Here is a 17,928-nt window from a genome sequence, read left to right on the forward strand (position 1 = left end):
CCTTAGAAGCAGAAATAATTATTTTCTTATCCTGGTTCCCGTAGCCCTTTATAAAAATCCTTATCAGAGTATTTATTATATTTTATTATAGTTGTTTGTATCAGTTTCCTCTAATTGTTTGTGAATTTCTTGAGACCAGCGATAGTATTTTATTTATTATTGTTTTATCCTCAGTGTCGGATATAGAATCTGGAATGTAAGTGCTCCATAAAAGTTTAAAGTATAGTATAGTCTTAGTACTTTCTATATCATGTCATGTATGTATGTTTTGTTCCTCCAACTATTAGGTTACAGACTGTCTTATAATTTCTTTGTATTCCTTCTGTTATCCAGGCTGATGCAAAGAACATCCTTAAAAAATATTTACTGATTATTATTAGCCTTTCAGTATCTTCTGCATGGTAGTTCTTTTTTAGAAAAGCATTTATTGGTCCCTTGTTTTACAGAATGTCTCACTATATTTAAAAAAATCCAAATATTTTATTTAAAGGGGCCTTATTTCTATGATATGCCTATCTTAAGCAACAGCTCATTGATACTGTGACTGGTAAGATGGATCTTGCTTGCTTTCTTCTGTTTGTCTACTAGAATACTTAGAGGTAAATTTGTGGTTCACCTTCAGAAAAGATATGATATGCATCTTGTGTATCATCTTCACTTCTGGTCTTATGTTGCTGCCCTTTGTATCGATTATTGCTCTCCTGTTTTTAATTTTATTTAATGTTGTATTGTTTATGTCTTTATATGCCACTTTAGATCCTTAAACTAACTAAAAACCAGACAAAAACCTAGAAACCAGTGGTATTTTCATTTATCCTCCAAGTACTTATTGAATCCTGAGTCCTATGCCTTAAGAGATAAATAATACATAATACCTATCCCAAGAAACTGGAATTTGTTAATGTAGAAAACACTTGATGTAAGAAAGGTTAGACGAGGGCTTTGGGAGGTGATGGGAGGCATAGGGTTTGGAGATTTAGGTGCTTCTGGAGAAGGTGACATTTGAACTGAATCTTGAGAAATGGCTAGTATTTTGATTGGTAAAAAAGGAGAGATTGGGCATTCTAGTAGGTGGAAACAGTAAGTGACCAAGAAAATATAATTTGTGTTATTCATTAGGGTTATCCACCCAAAATTTGTTTCTCTTCCCAGTCACATGTTATGATTGCATGTCCTTGCCCCTTGGAAGTTAGGTGTGGCCATGTAAGTTGCTTTGACCAATGATGTGTGAGCTGAAGTGATCTGAGTCATTTCCATATAGAAGATTTAAGAATCTGTGCATTCACTATGCTTTCTTTTCCTCTGCCACAGTGATCTGCAGTGCTCTGATTAGCCTGTGGGCCAAATATGGTCTGCCTGTATTTGTAAATAAAGTTTTATTGGAACATAGCCATCGTGATTTGTTTATGTATTGTCTATGGCTGCTTTTGCACTACAACAGCAAAGTTGAATAGTTGTTACAGAGAGCGTATATCCCATAAGGCTGAATATATTTACTATCTGGCCATTTATAGAAAAGTCTTGCTGACAGCTGCTCTGGATATTGGCTGCTTAGAGTGAGGATTTTGTAGAGCAGAGACTCGTGCTGACCCACAGTGGACATATGCATATGCCATCAGAAAGAAATAAATCTGTATTCACTGATATTTTGGGGTTGTTTGTTATAGTAGTATAATCCAGCTCATCCTGACAGTCAGGCTCTTTATAGGAAAAATATTTCAGTTGCTCACAGAGGAAGAAACCTTATGGACAGGAGTAGTGTGGAACAAAGATGGATAGGAATGTTAGGGTACTGTTGTGAAAGTACGAGACTGTTAAGCTCAGGTGTTTAGATTTTATTTAGAATCCTCAATATGGAATCAGGACTTAACAATTTTTTTTGAGGGACTGAAGAATAGTATGGTGGGAGCTTTATGGTAAAAAGTTTAATCTGCCAATAGTTATAGAAAGGCTGGAGCATTCGTTGAGTCAGGAATTTGATCTCTGTAAAACAAAAGTCCCTGGAAACTGGACTGACAGTGGTTTAAATGGAGTTTTTTTTTTTCCTTAATAAGTTGCAGTGACTTAATTTCTTGTGCCATTAATGCTTAATAGCAACCTCAGATTTTTTGTAATTTGAGCTGTTTATACAAGTGAGGAAACATCATTGTAAAGGGAGTTGTGATAGTTGAGGGCCAGTTTTTTTATTTCCTTCTTTTTTTCTTTGATTTCCTCTTTTTTAGGTAAAGCAAACACATCAGACACTGCCATCAACTCAGTGAAATTTGGTGTCAGGTAGCCTAAGGTAGTTTAAAGTGGAAAAATGGTCACTTTAGAATTCGGTCTTACTGCATCTCCTGTTACTTCATCTGCTATATATCTGCTGAAGGAAACCTTTGTCAGTTTGCCAAGTTACATGAATGCAGCTGAGAGTATATAGCAGTTCCTCAAGGTTAAAATATAATATTTTAGGGTACTGAATCCTTCAGGCTTCCTAAAGCAGTTTCATCCTGCATATATGATGTTTTGAAGATACATAGAAGGAAAAGAAGAATGATAATAACAACGAAAAATGCTGTAGAAAATTCCTGTATAATCAGGTTATTTTGTAAAGTGATGGACAAACTTGTTCTTCTAATCCTTTTTGGCTTTAGTGAAAGAATGTTCTTTTTTACTTGTTTTGATTTTACTGGCATAGCGGCCTTTAGAAATTTGGAAAATTCATTGCATTGCAGGCCTGTTTTGTTATTTATTAAGCTGTTAATTATTCCTTTTCTCTTGGAGTTTATATTTTAATAATACAACATCTCACATATAGACCATTTCTTTAAAAGAAATAAACAGTACAGAAATATTTTTTTGCCTTTTTATTGATTATGAAAATAATACATGTTTATATTGCTTGGGACTCTGGTTGCAAGTTATAGAAACTCTATGTGAATTAACTTTAGCAGAACAGTTTAATATATTAGCTTACTGTGAGCAGGCATCTGCAGACACAGGGTGAGCTGGTATTAGGTAAGACTGCAACATGGGACTCTTGTGTTTTTCTCTTGGCAATGTGTTTTACATTGTTAGTAAATGTTTTCTGTGTAGTTGAAAAATGCATACAATGTGTTTATATAACGTGTATATTTATAAAGTTATGTATATTTTGTATTGGGGCAGCAAGTTATAATATGTACATTTCATATATGTATATTATATATTCTTTTTTTTAAAAAATTATTTATTTATCTTCAGCTGCGTTGGGTCTTCGTTGCTGCACGCGGGCTCTCTCTAGTTGTGGTGAGTGGGGGCTACTCTTCATTGCGGTGCGCGGGCTTCTAGTTGCAGTGGCATCTCTTGTTGCGGAGCACTGGCTCTAGGTGTGCGAGCTTAAGTAGTTGTGGCACGCGGGCTCAGTAGTTGTGGCTCGCGGGCTCTAGAGCGGAGGCTCAGTAGTTGTGACACACAGGCTTATTTACTCCGTGGCACGTGGAATCTTCCTGGAGCAGGGCTTGAACCTGTGTCCTCTGCATTGGCAGGCAGATTCTTAACCACTCGCCACCAGGGAAGTATCTATATATTCTTTTTTTATGGGCAGATAGAGAAATAGATGAGTGTGGGATTCCGTGTCAGTATACTTATACTTTAATCATGGCTCTGTGACTTGGCAAATAATTTATCTTATCTGTGAGTCAGTTTCTTTGTATGTAAAATGAAAATAATACTGTTACTCTATATCATGGGATGGCTTTGAAATTAAGCAAGATAGTACATACAGAGTGTTTAGAACAGTCCTTTATAAGTAGTGAACATGGACTAAATGTTATTATAAATACTGTAATGTTTATATTATATTATTAATGTACACGTGCACTATATATATATATTGTGTTAATATATGGATAGATACTTATGGACTTTGTATCTTGCTTTCTTCACTAAACTGTTTGTTTTCTTTATTATATTTTTGAACTTTAACACCTTTTAGAAAACTGACAAACCTAAAGGAAATAAACTTTGGAGTTCATTGGTGATCTTAACTTTCCTCTGAAACATGGCATTTTTGGAAAACCTTTGCTTGAGCATGCTAGCCTTTAACCCAAAGATGTGATGTGTTCAGAAGGAATAGGAGATGACTAATACCCATGAATGGCTGAACGTGTTGGTTATTGAAATTTGTATATCCCTTTCCTGAATTGAAAAGATGACTTTTTGGTATAAACAGACTAAAGATCAACCAGGGACTCTTTATCAATATATAAAATGACAGTTTTTTCATTACTAGTATGAATCATATTATGACTAGATTTTAAGTCTGTTTTTATTATTGTGCTCTGCAGAATGACCGATTTGTTATTTGCACTACTTGTGTGGAATTTACTATTGCTGCCTGTTTATATTTTCAGATGTAGCCTGTCGCCCTCTTAAGATTGCCAGTACTTATAAACTTTTCTTATGGGACTGAGTGGTGATATAATGAATGTGATTTTTTGAATTGTATAATGAAATATATCAACATTTGCAAAACCTGTGAAACCCAGCGAACCAGTATTTTTCAAATGAACAATACCTGATGTTACAAAATCATACATGGGTAAAAGATTCATTTGAAGTATAAGATAGACCAATGAATTTTAATCTAGAACTCATCAAGTTTTGAGGTTGTATCATAAATTTGTGTGTGTGTGTGTGTGTGTGTGTGTGTGTGTGTATATATATATAAAGTTTTCTGAAAAGGCTTAAAAATACTTTCTCCCCTTTCCAACTACATATGTGCAAGGCTGGGTTTTCTTTATGTACTGTAACCAAAACCCCACATTTTAATAGATTTAATGTAGAAGTGGTTATAGAGTCCAGATATCTTCTGCAGACATTAAAGATATTTGCACAAATGCAAAAGACTCTTCCAACTATTTTTTATTTGTTTATTTCAGAATATAAAATTATTTTTCATAAAATATATTCTTTAACATGTAAATATCATTGGGTTTTAATTTTAATGAATTAATATTTTCTAATTTTCAGTTTTAATTTCTAATATAGTAAATATTGATATATATATAAATCAATGTAAACAAAAGTTCTTTAGGGTTCTTAATATTTAATAGTATAAAAATTAAAAATTGTGTTTAAAATGCTGGAGAGCTGATAGTTTAGATGAAAGGAAACTGAAGAAACATGACAGTTGAATGTAATACATGGTACTGGGCCGGATACTCTCCAGGAGGAAATGAAAACACTCTAAAGAACATTATTGGGACAGTTGACAGGACTGGAATATGGACTATGGATTAGATTATAATTGTATCAATGTAAATTTTTTGAATTTGATAATTGTATTATAGTTAGGTAAGATAGGAAATACACATTGTAGTTTTAAGGGTATAATACATGCAACATATTCTAAACATACATGTACATATATGTAGAAGAGAAAGTGTTAAAACAAATGTGGCAAAAACATTACAAATTGGTGAATTCTGTATAACGGCTAAATAGGAGTTCTCTATTATTTGTACAATGTGAAGTTATTTCAAAATAAAAATTAAAAAATTATGAAGTAATATAATGAATCTCTTAGAAGTGGATTTTACAGATTAATTGGTGAGTGTCTTTTTGTGCTTGTGAATGACTGAGAGGTTTTGAGCAGTGGATAACTGGCTATGTAAGTCCTTTGGAGTTTTCACTGCTTTTCAGAGGACACTCCTTGTGCTCTGCTGCCCCCTAGTGACTTTTATGCTCATCAGCAGTTTATTCTGCAAGTACAAGTTGGGAATTTGGATCACTGTAGTCATCATTTAAAAATAATTTAGTATCAACTAAAAGGATTGTTTTGGGGGGGTGGAGGAAGATACTACTGTGAAGATCTCATGATCTGTTTTGTCTTATAATTTTTTAAAAATTATATTTTTGTTCTTGTGGTTCCTTTGAATTGTATCCTCAGTCTCCCCTTCCCCCCCCCCCTTTTTTTGAAGATAGTATTTATTGGTTCCTCATCTGACAGAAACAGTAGAATTTCCTGTATTTTCTTTCCCTCTCTTTTCTGTGACCACAAGTATTAGTCAATAATATTATGTTAGTGTTTTACTTTATAGTCTTAAAATGTTTAGAATTCTGCTAGCCCATAATCTCTCATTTGCAATATGAAAATTCCAAAGGCTCTGAAACCATTTGTCGTCAAAAGCTGTCTGAATTCATTTGGCAACAAAACTTGATGTGAGTTGCTGTGAGATAGTGATAGTCTTTATATTTACCACTTGTGTGAATATTCCTACATTTGCTGCAGAGTTACTAATGTTACTAAACTAAACCCCAAGGGTTTTAGATTAGGAATTGTAGACTTGTACCTGATTTGCTTAGCTTTGACTCCCAGTTATGAGATATGAAGCATCACCAGCTTATACTACTTTCTATCTTTTCTCTCTTCTTTTTATTAGTTGTATAATTTTTACATACTATTTAAAAAATTTTTATTAGAGTATAGTTGATTTACAATGTTGTGTTATCACATACTATTTTTTTTTCTTTCTTTTTTTTTTGCGGTACGCGGGCCTCTCACTGCTGTGGCCTCTCCCGTTGCGGAGCACAGGCTCTGGACGCACAGGCTCAGCGGCCATGGCTCACGGGCCCATGCTCCGCGGCATGTGGGATCTTCCTGGACTGGGACACGAACCCGTGTCCCCTGCATCAGCAGGCGGACTCTAAACCACTGCACCACCAGGGAAGCCCACATACTATTTTTATATACCATATTTTGTCACTCTTAATCTGATCTTTTTGTCTTAGAGTTGCAGTTAAATATGTTCCCTTATTACTTCCAGTCTTTTTTGTTGACGTTTCTCTTGTTATTTAGTTTGGTTGGAGTTTTTCTCTACCAGTTACCTTCAGATGGACTTATATAAACAATAATTTTTGAGTTCTTGTATATTCAGAATGGCTGCTCTGTAGACTGTACATTCAAAGGACAGCTTCATTGAACTTAAAACTTTGACTCGTATTTTGTTTCCCTGAGTATTGTCTTCTGGTGTTCGGTGTTGTAGAAAGGTCTGATGGCTGCTAGATTTTCTTTTCCTGATTATTGACTGTTTTTTTTCTTTTGCTGTCTTTTGGTTCTTCTTTTTCTAATCTATAGGAATTACTCTAAGGATTACCACATGCATCTTTGACTCATTAAAGTATAATATAAATTAATTCTTTTATCATTTCCTTGATACTACTAGGACCATATAACACTTCATTTTCATTTACCCTTTCCCATCTGTTAATCTATTGCTGTCATGAATTTTAATTTTACATGTCATTTAGTGCCCCCAAGACATTATTATTTTGTAGAGTCAGCATTCATTTATGTTTACCCCTTTTTGGTTTCCTACATTTCTGTGCTTTATTCTGAGATTACTTTCTTTTTGCATGAAGAACTCTCTTTAGCATTTCTTTGAATGCAAGCCTAATACTGACACATTCTTTCATTTTTTTGCTTGTTTGTATGAAAAGTGTCTTTATTTTACCTTAATTTTTTGAAATTGTCGTAAAATATACATAACAAAATTTACCATTTTAACCATCTTTAAGTGTATAGTTTAATGGCATTAAGTATATTCACATTATTTTGCAATCATCACCATCATCCATCTTCAGAATTTTCGTCATGTTCCCAAACTGAAATTCTGTGCCCATTAAACAATAACTCCTCATTCTCCCCTTTCCCTGCTCCTGGCAGCCACTATTCTACTTCCTGTCTCTATAAATCTGACGCTTCTGAGTACTTCATATATGTGGAGTCATACAGTATTTGTCCTTTTGTGACTGGCTTATTTCACTTAGGATAATGTCTTCAGGGTTCATCCATGTTGTAGCATGTGTCACAATTTCCTTCTTTTTTAAAGGCTGAATAATATTCCATTGTATGTGTACCACGTTTTGTTTATCCATTCATCCTTCGATGAACATTTGAATTGCTTCCTCCTTTTGGCTGTTGTGAATAATGCTGCTATGAACATAGATGTGTAAATATTTCTTTGAGTCCCTGATTTCACTTTTTTTGGGTATGTACCCAGAAGTAGAATTGCTGGATTATATGGTAAATTATTTTTAATTTTTTGAGGAACTGCCAAATTGTTTTCTGTAGTGGATGTACCATTTTACATTGCCTGCCTTAATTTTTAAGGGACTTTTTTTTTTTAAACTAGTTTTAGGATTGTAGGCTGGCAGTTTTTTTTCAGCACTTTACTGTATATAATTCAATTGTTATTTGACATATATTTCCTGTTAAAAAGTTAGCTCTTAATCTTAATGTTGTTCCTTTAATATTTTTTACTATGGTTTTGTTTTTCTGCAGTTTTACTATGAGGTGCTTATGTATAGTTTTCATTGTATTTATCCTGTCGGGTTTGTAGAGCTTGAAACTGTGGATTGATGTCTTTCATTAGTTTTGGGAAATAGTTGACTCTGATGTTTTAAATATTGCCATTTCCCCATTATAGAAAGACTAGACCTCTTTCTGCAGAGTCACAAATTTAAAACTATTTTCCTAGTAACACTAAGATATTGCTTTCTTCTTTTACTCACATTCTTGCAGGAGAATATAGTGAAGTACGCCAGAGGCTATATGATATGTGAAGACAGTCGTTGTTTTAATGGCTAATGTAATATATGCTTGTGTATTCTTATGTTTAAATTTTTATTCAGCTTTAATTTTTAATGTGATAAATGTCAATAAATATAACCACATATACAAAAGTTCTTGGGGAGATCCATATTTTTTAAGAGTATGAAAATATCCTTAAGCCAAACAGTTTGAGAACTGTTGGGGTAGGCATTTTGACTCTATCCCATATATTTCATATTTTTTATAGTCTTCTGTATTTTATATATTTTTATTTTCCTCTTTATGCTTTTTTTTAAATGGGAAGAGTATTCATTTTAATTATGCTCCAAGGTGTTACAGAGCTAGATTAACAAATTTCAGTCAGTATAAAATAGACTTATTGTCAATATTCAGTCATAATACAACCCAGGTAAATGAATCATTACTTTATACAAGGCTCAGATGTTTAAAATCTATCTTAACTTTACACATGTACTATAAAATGATAAATACTTAAAATGACAATGCAAGGGAAATATTATAAAAATACAATTGTTGTAGACCCTTGTATGAAAGTTCTTTAAAGTTCTGCCTTAAGGAATAATACCATGCTGCATATCAGAACCAAAAATAAAGCATTTTCCTTGAGGTTACAATGCTCAGCGATATACTGGATGAACTCTAAAGTACCATGCCTGACAAGAATCAGAAGAGACAAGGCCTTCAATAATTTGAGAGAAAAAAAAAGAGAGAGGAGTAATCAATTGTCATATGCTGATTTCTGCTGGAATGGCCTCTTTAAACAGTTATAGCACTGTGGAAGAACTGAAGAAGGGGACCAGTCTCAGCTTTATATAAAGGATTTCCAAGTCAGCACAAACTCAGACAGTGTTAAAAGGTACTGTTCCCAGTACTCGCCACTCTTCAACCCTTTACATGGACTCCTCGTCCTAAGTCCCTGTTTTTTCTCTAATTTCTTCCTAAGGGCTTACCAAACACACTTTCTGTTTTCTATTATCCAACATACAAACCAAAAGGCATTAAGCAAAACAATATCTGTCAGTCAAGTCAGTTCTAAAGACACCAATTTTGGTTTAAGTATTAATCTTGAGATTTACACATAACCATCCTTCTTCCACAGACACTCCCACCTCCCCTTACATATTGACTCCATCCTAAGCTGTGAAGCAATATGAAGTCTTAAGATTTTTTTTTTTCCTTCATCAATGATTTGCCTGTTGCCAAGCTGCTTGGTTGGCAGCAATATCAGGAGCTGTTTGGAATGCTTGGTCAGAATATATAAGAAGGATGTGGTCAGTGAATTACTGTAACCTATCAAAGTGAGCTTCTACAGGCAGACATGAAGAATTTACCTTTAGACTTCTCGCACTCATTTCAGAAGGGAGAAAATGTGTCTTAAAAGGGAAAGGAAAAAAATTAGATAAGGAAATACAGCAAAATATTAATACTGTAGTAATAGGAAAGGGAATGCTACCTACATTGTGGGGAAGTTTCTGGCATAAAAATCAAACTTTCTCTCCCATTACTCTTTGCACAAGATTAACAGTTGATTTACATCAAGAGGGGCAGAAAGCCACTAAACACTTTCTTCAAAGGTAGGGAATTTCTTTTTGAAATGAGCAATAGAGAAGGGAGGAAAAGGTAGGGAAAGCTCAGTCAAAGAGGTCCTCAAACATGTGTTGTCTCATTGCTATGTACGCTTCCTTTTCATCTGGTGTCATTTGGGCCACCAGCTCTGGCTTCTGGCTCACTTCGCTGTAGGAGAACGGACGGCCAGCCACCATGACAATGGGGTCATCTGCTCCTTCCTCAAATTCATCCTCCTCCTCATCCTCTTCCCCATGATGTGCAGCCACAGCTGCCGCACAGGGTGGAGAGTCATTGTCTCACTCACTGGTCTCACTCTCAGAGTCACTGCCATTGGCAGTGGTCACAGGAGCAGCTGCCCCCACTGAGCCTGCTGTGGCAGAGGGGGGTCTTCTTCTCATGAATGAGCAGTGCTCGCATGACCTCCTCGTTATCATCTGGCCCCGCACGGCCTTCCTCACGCTCCTGAAACGAGTCTATATCTAAGCCACCTTCCTTCATCTCTTCAGAACTATGTGCTCCTTCGATAGTGCTCTCTCTTAACCAAATAGTTCTCTCTTTGGCAGATTTTCCCTCCAGTGAGGCTCGATGAAGATCGTCTTGGTCATCCATGTTAATGACAACATTCTGAGTGTATAAGTACTCATAAGACGGACCTTGGTGGCCCATGCTTCCTGGTGGTGCCCACCTGCCAGGCCAGCAGCTGCAGCCGCAGTTGCTGCACGGTCCTTGCTCTGTTTCAGGGCTGGTATTCCTGTGGGTTCTGGCTCAAGTATTTCATAGGCCAAGTTCACATCCTCTGTCTCTCAAAGCAAAGCATAAATGGGCTCAGTTTGTTCATTAAACCTTGCCAAAAGTGTGTGTGCATCTTTTTTGGGCATTGCTGATTCATCTTCTTTGACCTCTGTGTGGCAGAAAATATAGCGGAAAGTTCCTGTCATGGGATCAAAGAGCTGATTATCTTCTAAATCTGTAAAAGTACCACTGCAGATGGGACATTTGAAGGAGGCCCGGTTGGTGGAATCTCTCTCATCAGTTTCAATCCTCCTCCTCATGTGGTCCAATTTATATTTTACCACATAAACAAGAGTACAATAATTGATAAAGTAGTAGTTGTGGTGAGTGGTTTTCCCATCTGCAGCAGTCTCCACCCTCATTCTGCACTTGATGAATTTGTCTCCCTTTAAATTATTCAAGAGTGATCGAAGTTGCTTCTGATCAAACTTGAGCAGCTCCAGCATGTCCTCCTCTTTCACACAGAGGTTTCGGATCAAGATGTCCAAGGCCAAAGCATGCTCAATGCCATAAAACCCCCAGATCACATACTTGGCTAACTGCTTCAATGCTGCAGGAACCTCGGTGAGGACATCTGGATCTGCCATCTTTAGCAGCAAACTTCAACTTTAAATGTACTGACCAAAGCACATCCTGCATGGGGAGGGCCCTGTGCCACATCATTTAGCCTGTTACCTTTGCCTGAAACACCTTAGGGGACCCAGAGTGAATCCTTGAACACTCCCACTGCAGCTTCCCTCAGCGCCTCCACTACTGGCTTAAACGAGCCGTGCCACTTGTGCGACAAAGAGAACGCCCTATTCCTGCGACCAGCTTTAGAAACCACGTGCTACTTTCCTCTTTATGCTTTAATCTGGATATTTTCTATTAATTTATCTTCACTAATCTCCTCTTGCTGATAAACTATCTATGGAGCTCTTAATTTTAAAAATAACATTTTCACTTCTGAATTTTCTCAATTTTTAAATAGCATAGATTTCAAGGCTCTGGTGAATTTTCCATCTTTCTGTCTATTTTGTTCTTTTTCCTTTTATTGTTTTTATCATATTAATCATAGACATTTCAAAGTCCTTTTCTCATAATTTCAATATCTGTGTCATCTGTGGATCTTGATTTTCAGTTATATGGTCCTCCCCCTTGGCATGCTTGGTAATTTTGGACTGCATGGAGATAAAAAACTCTTGGAGGTTCTGGGTAACCTTCTCTTCCGTAAGAGAAGGTTAAACTCCCCCCAACCCCGTCTTTTTCGGTAAGGTGGATAGAGTGGCAGTGATCTGAATCCAGTCAGGGTCAGAGCTATGGCTATCTCTGGTTCAGTACTGCCTTTTGCTATAGTCCTTCACATTTTCCAAACAGCGTTGGAGTGATGATTAGTGCCCCTTTCCTCAGGTGGACACTGCATTCTAATCTTTACTCCATACCTCAAGACTACCTAAAACTCTGTTCTGCTTCTATGCTTGTCGTCTTAGCCTCTTGCCCGCTGTAGGTTAAGAATTCAGCGCATGTATTGAGGGAAAAACAGAAGAGTGTTGTGTTTTTTACCATTTTTCCTCTCTAGGATCTTTACCTCTTGTCTCTAATTTATGTCACTTCAGTGCCACAAAACTGTCAAAAGCTGATTTCTCTACCTCTTCTGCTTGATTCCTACACTGGAAACTTAGCCTCTTGTGTGCAGACTTAGCAAATATCTTGGGAAAAAGTGACTAAAGAATGTTGGCACACCCCTTCTCATTCTTCCCCTGGTCTCCAGCATTTTGTTCCCTTAATTTCTGATCATCTTAGCAGCTCTGTAAGTCAACCAAGAAAGAACATCAAAAATAGGTATGCAGAAAGCCTGGATAGGTGTCAGTTCAGATTGGAGCAGGGGAAATGGGAGCATCAAGAGAGAGTTTTCCAGAAAAAGGGGGGGAGATTCCCATAAGAAAGGAATGGTAATCTTAGTATACAACCTGGTTTAAAAGTGAAGAATATTTATATAGTTAAACTAATACAAATGTTGTTTATTGGTTTTAAAGACAAAGTACTGGTAAACCATAAAAGACAATTATGATTCTGGAACAGAATATATATGTTATTAACCCAACCCAGTCAATGTAAAATTCACTTCAACAGTTGGAAGAAAGTGAGGAAAACAAATGAAGAGAAAGTAAAGGGAAAGAGAAAGTAAAATGCCTCACTTTGCACAATTAGGGGGTCAAGGTAGTCATAGATGATGATGTAAGAAATAAAAGCATAAGTATATTATTAAGAAATAAAAGTACAATATTAGCATAGTATATTAAATTACAAAAATAACCTTTAGAAAAACTAAAAGTGGTATAAGTATGTTGAGAGGAGAGGGAGGGGGAATGATATGGTATGATGAGGTAAATCTGCTCTGATTATAGCAGAAAGACAATATCTAAACTGATTAAAAAAAAGCAATATTATTATATGTTTTACAGATATGGGCTTACCTCCACAAAATTAAGACCAGAAACATTTTAAAAAGCTCCAAGTGGTTTTCTCTGGAATATTAAAATGGAAATCCAAGAAGCTTAAAGATCCTCAAGCAGGGTAAACACAAGCAACAAAACTACAGCAAGGCACCACAAAAGGAATCACAATAATAGCTCAAAAGATGGGAAGGGGGAAATGGAATTATACTTAATTAATTAAAAAGAAAGCAGGAAAAGAGGAAATCATTTACATTAATATAATTACCTATTTGACTAGGTTTAAGTCTGTTATCTTGTTATTTATTATTCATTTGTCCTATCTGTTCTTTGTCCCTTTTTTTCTCTTTTCTTACTTTCCTTAACTAAATTAGATTAACTGAATATATTTTAGGATTCAATTTTCCCCCACTATTGTCTTATTCAGTATACCTTTTTGTTATATATATATTTTAGTGGTTGCTGTACGGTTTACAATATGCATCTTTAACTTATTACATTTGCTATTGCCTGAATGTTTTGTGTCCCTTCAAAATTCATATGTTGATACCTTACCCTTCCCCCCCACTCCCCCTGCCAATGTGATGATATTAGGAGGTGGGGCCTTTGGGAGTTAATTAATTCATGAGGAAGTCATGAGAGTGGAGCCCTCTTGAAAGGGATTTGTGCCCTCGTAAGAAGAGAAATGAGAGCTTGCTCTCTCTCTCTCTGTTCTCTGCAATGTGAGGATACAGTGAGAAGATGACTGTCTGGTAAACCAGGAAGCTGGCCCTCACCAAACACTGGATATGCTGTGCTTTGATCTTGGACTTCTCAGCCTACTGAACTGTGAGAAATAAATTTTTATGAAGCCACTCAGTCTATGTAATTTGTTATAGCAGCCTGAACTGATTAAGACAACAGTTTGCCTTCAAATGATATTATACCTATTCATATATAACATAAGATCCTTGTAACAGTATACTTTTATTTCCCCCATTGACCTTTGAGTTATAGTTAGCATGTATTTTACTTCTACATATGTTATGAATTCCACAATTCATTGCTATTATTTTTGCTTTAAACTTTCAGTTATCTTTTAGATAAATTTAAAAAATGATAAAAATCTTTATATTTATCATTTCCTATGCTCTTTATTCCCTTGTATATATCCATATTTTGACCTGATTTTATTTCTTTTCACCTAAGGAACTTACTTTAATGTTTCTTGTAGTGCAGGCATGCTGGAAACAACTTCTCTAAGATTTTGTCTGAAAAAAAGAAAATCTTTGTCCTTAGGTTTTGGAGAATATGTTTGCTGGCTATAGAATTCTAGGTCTACAATTTTTCCTTCAGCACTTTGGAGATATCTTTCCATTGTCTTCTTGCTTACATAATTTGGATGACAAATCTGCAGTCGTTTTGTTTGTTTGTTTGTGTTCTTTTTTCCCTCCTCTGTATCCTTTTAAGTTTTTTTTTTCCCCTCATTTTTTTTTTTTTACTGTTTTTCAGCAACTCCAAGAAGCCTTTTCTGATTAATCCAATTCCACAGCAAACATTACGTTTTTATAATGCTGTACAGATGTAGGTGTACAGATTTAAACATTATATTAATTTCTATACAGATTTATAATTACCTTCAATTGTGTTTCCTTGTGTGTTTCTTATTATAGTATGTGCTTCCTCAAAGGGAAACATTCTTGTCTTCATTTTAGTAAATTCTCAATAAATGCTTACTAAGTGAGCCTATGATGGTAAAATGTCCAAACCACCTGGTATAGCCAGTTTTCTTGTTTCTGAGAAAACAGTTTTTTTTTTTTTTTTTTTTTTTTTTTTGTGGTACGCGGGCCTCTCACTGTTGTGGCCTCTCCCGTTGCGGGGCACAGGCTCCGGACGCGCAGGCTCAGTGGGCATGGCTCATGGGCCTAGCCGCTCTGCGGCATGTGGGATCTTCCCGGACCGGGGCACGAACCCGTGTCCCCTGCATCGGCAGGTGGACTCTCAACCACTGCGCCACCAGGGAAGCCTGAGAAAACAGTTTTTGTTTAACTTGCTGTGGTCATTTTATTTTATTATTTGGTTATTTTATTACTTAGTAGTCATATTTCTCTTGCCTTTTAAAAGTTTATTTCTTCTGGTTTAGTGTATCATGAACATTTAAGAAAATTACTCCCATTTCCCCTCATTAAGTAAACAATCAAGTTACTCCTTAGATTGGAGAACTGAAGTGTGATAAGCATATTCCATAGCTTTTGGAGAGTGACCTAAACATAACCCTATGGAGAAGTAATTTACTGGTAAGCAATATTTGTTTCTTCAGTGATGTTTGGGGCCATATTAGATTGTCATTTTGTTAACTGAGAATTGACCTGTGTAGGGTGTCAGATTCTCCAAAGAAGTCATATGATCTAGGCCAGATTAACTGATAATATATAATTGATGATAGATAAGTAATGAAAATATGCATTAGGCCTCAGGTAGATATCTAACGAATTATATAACAAACTTTAATCATAGGGTCATTTCTGAAAGGCAGGCAATTAATTTTTCCCAGTTACCCATTGTAAATTACTTAATTCCTTGTATTGAACCAATCATTTGGCTTTAGTGACCTCTGTTTTCAGAAAAATGTCTCTTAACATGTTAAGCTAGTCTGTCTCCAGTCTTTTTTTTTTATCGTGTGAGTTTTGGTATCACTCATTCTGTTAAATTTTATTTTGATTGTTTTAGAACCATTTTTCCATATAAGTCCATATAGATCAAGGTTGTTTCAGATCTTTTTTTATCTTTCAAAGTATTAAAAATAAGATCATTTTAGTGTCATTTATGTAGTTGAACATGTATTTTATTTCTTGGTCTAGGCATAAAGTAAATTTATTGACTAGAGTGGATACTAAAATGACTCTATGTAGAGAGAGTTAATGACAGAAGTAAAGTCTTAATCAAAGACAGTGACCAGCATTTCTAGCCCTATCTTGGAACACAAAGGACTGTATAGCAAGGCTGACTGTGATATGCCAGGGCAATGTTTTGGGAGTATGATCCAGATCATTGGTTCTGGATGCTGACATTTGAAAATGATTTCTTGGTGGTGCATATGTGACCTTGGAATTATGAATTGTCTTAGAATTTCTTTTCAAGGGAAGGAAGCATATAAACGGGAGGGTAAACAAATATTTTGTTAATAATTTGCTGTAAAGATGGTTTATTACAGTTTAATATTAAACAGCTCAGGAGCCCTAAAATTTATCTCACTTGGTTCTAACTGGTGTTTCTTGCTGACACATGGTGTGAATCAACTGTCCTTCCAACTTGAAAAAGCAGAGAGCTCGCTGACACAACTCCTTTGTTCTAGGGAATTGTTTCCACTGTGCCTTCAAAAAAGAGGGACATTAAAAGCTTTGGCTCATAGCAAGTTCTCTCCAAGTTGGACACAGTTGGGGGGCTGAATCTTGGCTAAAGAAAGTGGGGTTGGTGATTTCTTTTGTATCTTGGATTTTTTTTTTTTTGAAATTGAACATTTACTTTTTCAAGCTCTCTACTTGACCTTATGTGATTAACAGTTCTTCCTTCCCCCTTAAAATGGAACCAGAAAATCTCTCATATGCTGGTGTTTTCCAGGATTCTCCTTTCTTAGGTCCTAGAGTTGCTTGGGTTTCTGCCCTTCCTCATAGTTGAGTTTTCTTTTGTGAAAATATTCATGTACCTACTTAACAAAGCAAAACATGAACATGGAAGGTTTAATGACAAAATTATGTCTCAAAAGATCTCAGGGCTTCCCTGGTGGCACAGTGGTTGAGAGTCTGCCTGCCGATGCAGGGGACACGGGTTCGTATCCCGGTCCGGGAAGATCCCATATGCTGCGGAGCGGCTAGCCCCGTGAGCCATGGCTGCTGAGCCTGCGCGTCCGGAGCCTGTGCTCCGCAACGGGAGAGGCCACAACAGTGAGAGGCCCGTGTACCGCAAAAAAAAAAAAAAGATCTCAGAAGACTGGAAAAAGGATTATAATTGTAATAGATAGTAAGTAGTAGATTCAGACTATCAACTGAATGAATATAGCAATGTATTATAAAAACAAATTAAAAGATTTTATGTGACTTTAAGCTCAATGTACAGTATAACTGCCAGAAACACTAAAGCATTAGGCTGTTTTAATAAGGCCGAGTAACAAAGTTAAAGGAGATGAGTCTTATTTTCCTAGTTTGACCATGTTTGATCTGAAAATTGCTTATATTTATAGCGTGCTTTCTGTGTGCCATGTACTGTTTTGAATGCTTTACTTACATTATGCCATTTAATCTTTACACAGCAACTGTATGAAATGGTTTTTATTATTATCTACATTTTATAGACGTGGAAACTAAACTATAGAGAAGTTTAATAACTTTCCCAAGGTCACAAAATTAATAACCAAGACGAATCCAGGAAGTTTGACTTTGAAGCCTGTGCTCTTGACTACTGTACTACACTGCCTGTTTTGTTGCATTTTAAGAATGTTGACTACTAGAATGTGTCTAGAGGGTAAAAGCCTGAATTGAAAGGCTGTATGTAGAATAG

At 35.9% G+C, this 17,928-nt stretch overlaps 1 protein-coding gene and 1 pseudogene across 1 annotated transcript in view; one reads left to right on the forward strand and one right to left on the reverse strand.

Annotated features, from left to right (window-relative positions):
* The window catches only part of EXOC6B (exocyst complex component 6B), a 712,247-nt gene that overhangs the window by 47,059 nt on the left and 647,260 nt on the right, over nt 1-17,928 (forward strand). The gene's annotated exons all lie outside the window — the stretch shown is intronic.
* Nucleotides 10,228-11,544, reverse strand: LOC132531737 (general transcription factor IIE subunit 1-like; annotated as a pseudogene).

The sequence above is a fragment of the Lagenorhynchus albirostris genome, chromosome 13 (genome assembly GCF_949774975.1).
Source record: "Lagenorhynchus albirostris chromosome 13, mLagAlb1.1, whole genome shotgun sequence".
Taxonomy (NCBI): domain Eukaryota; kingdom Metazoa; phylum Chordata; class Mammalia; order Artiodactyla; family Delphinidae; genus Lagenorhynchus; species Lagenorhynchus albirostris.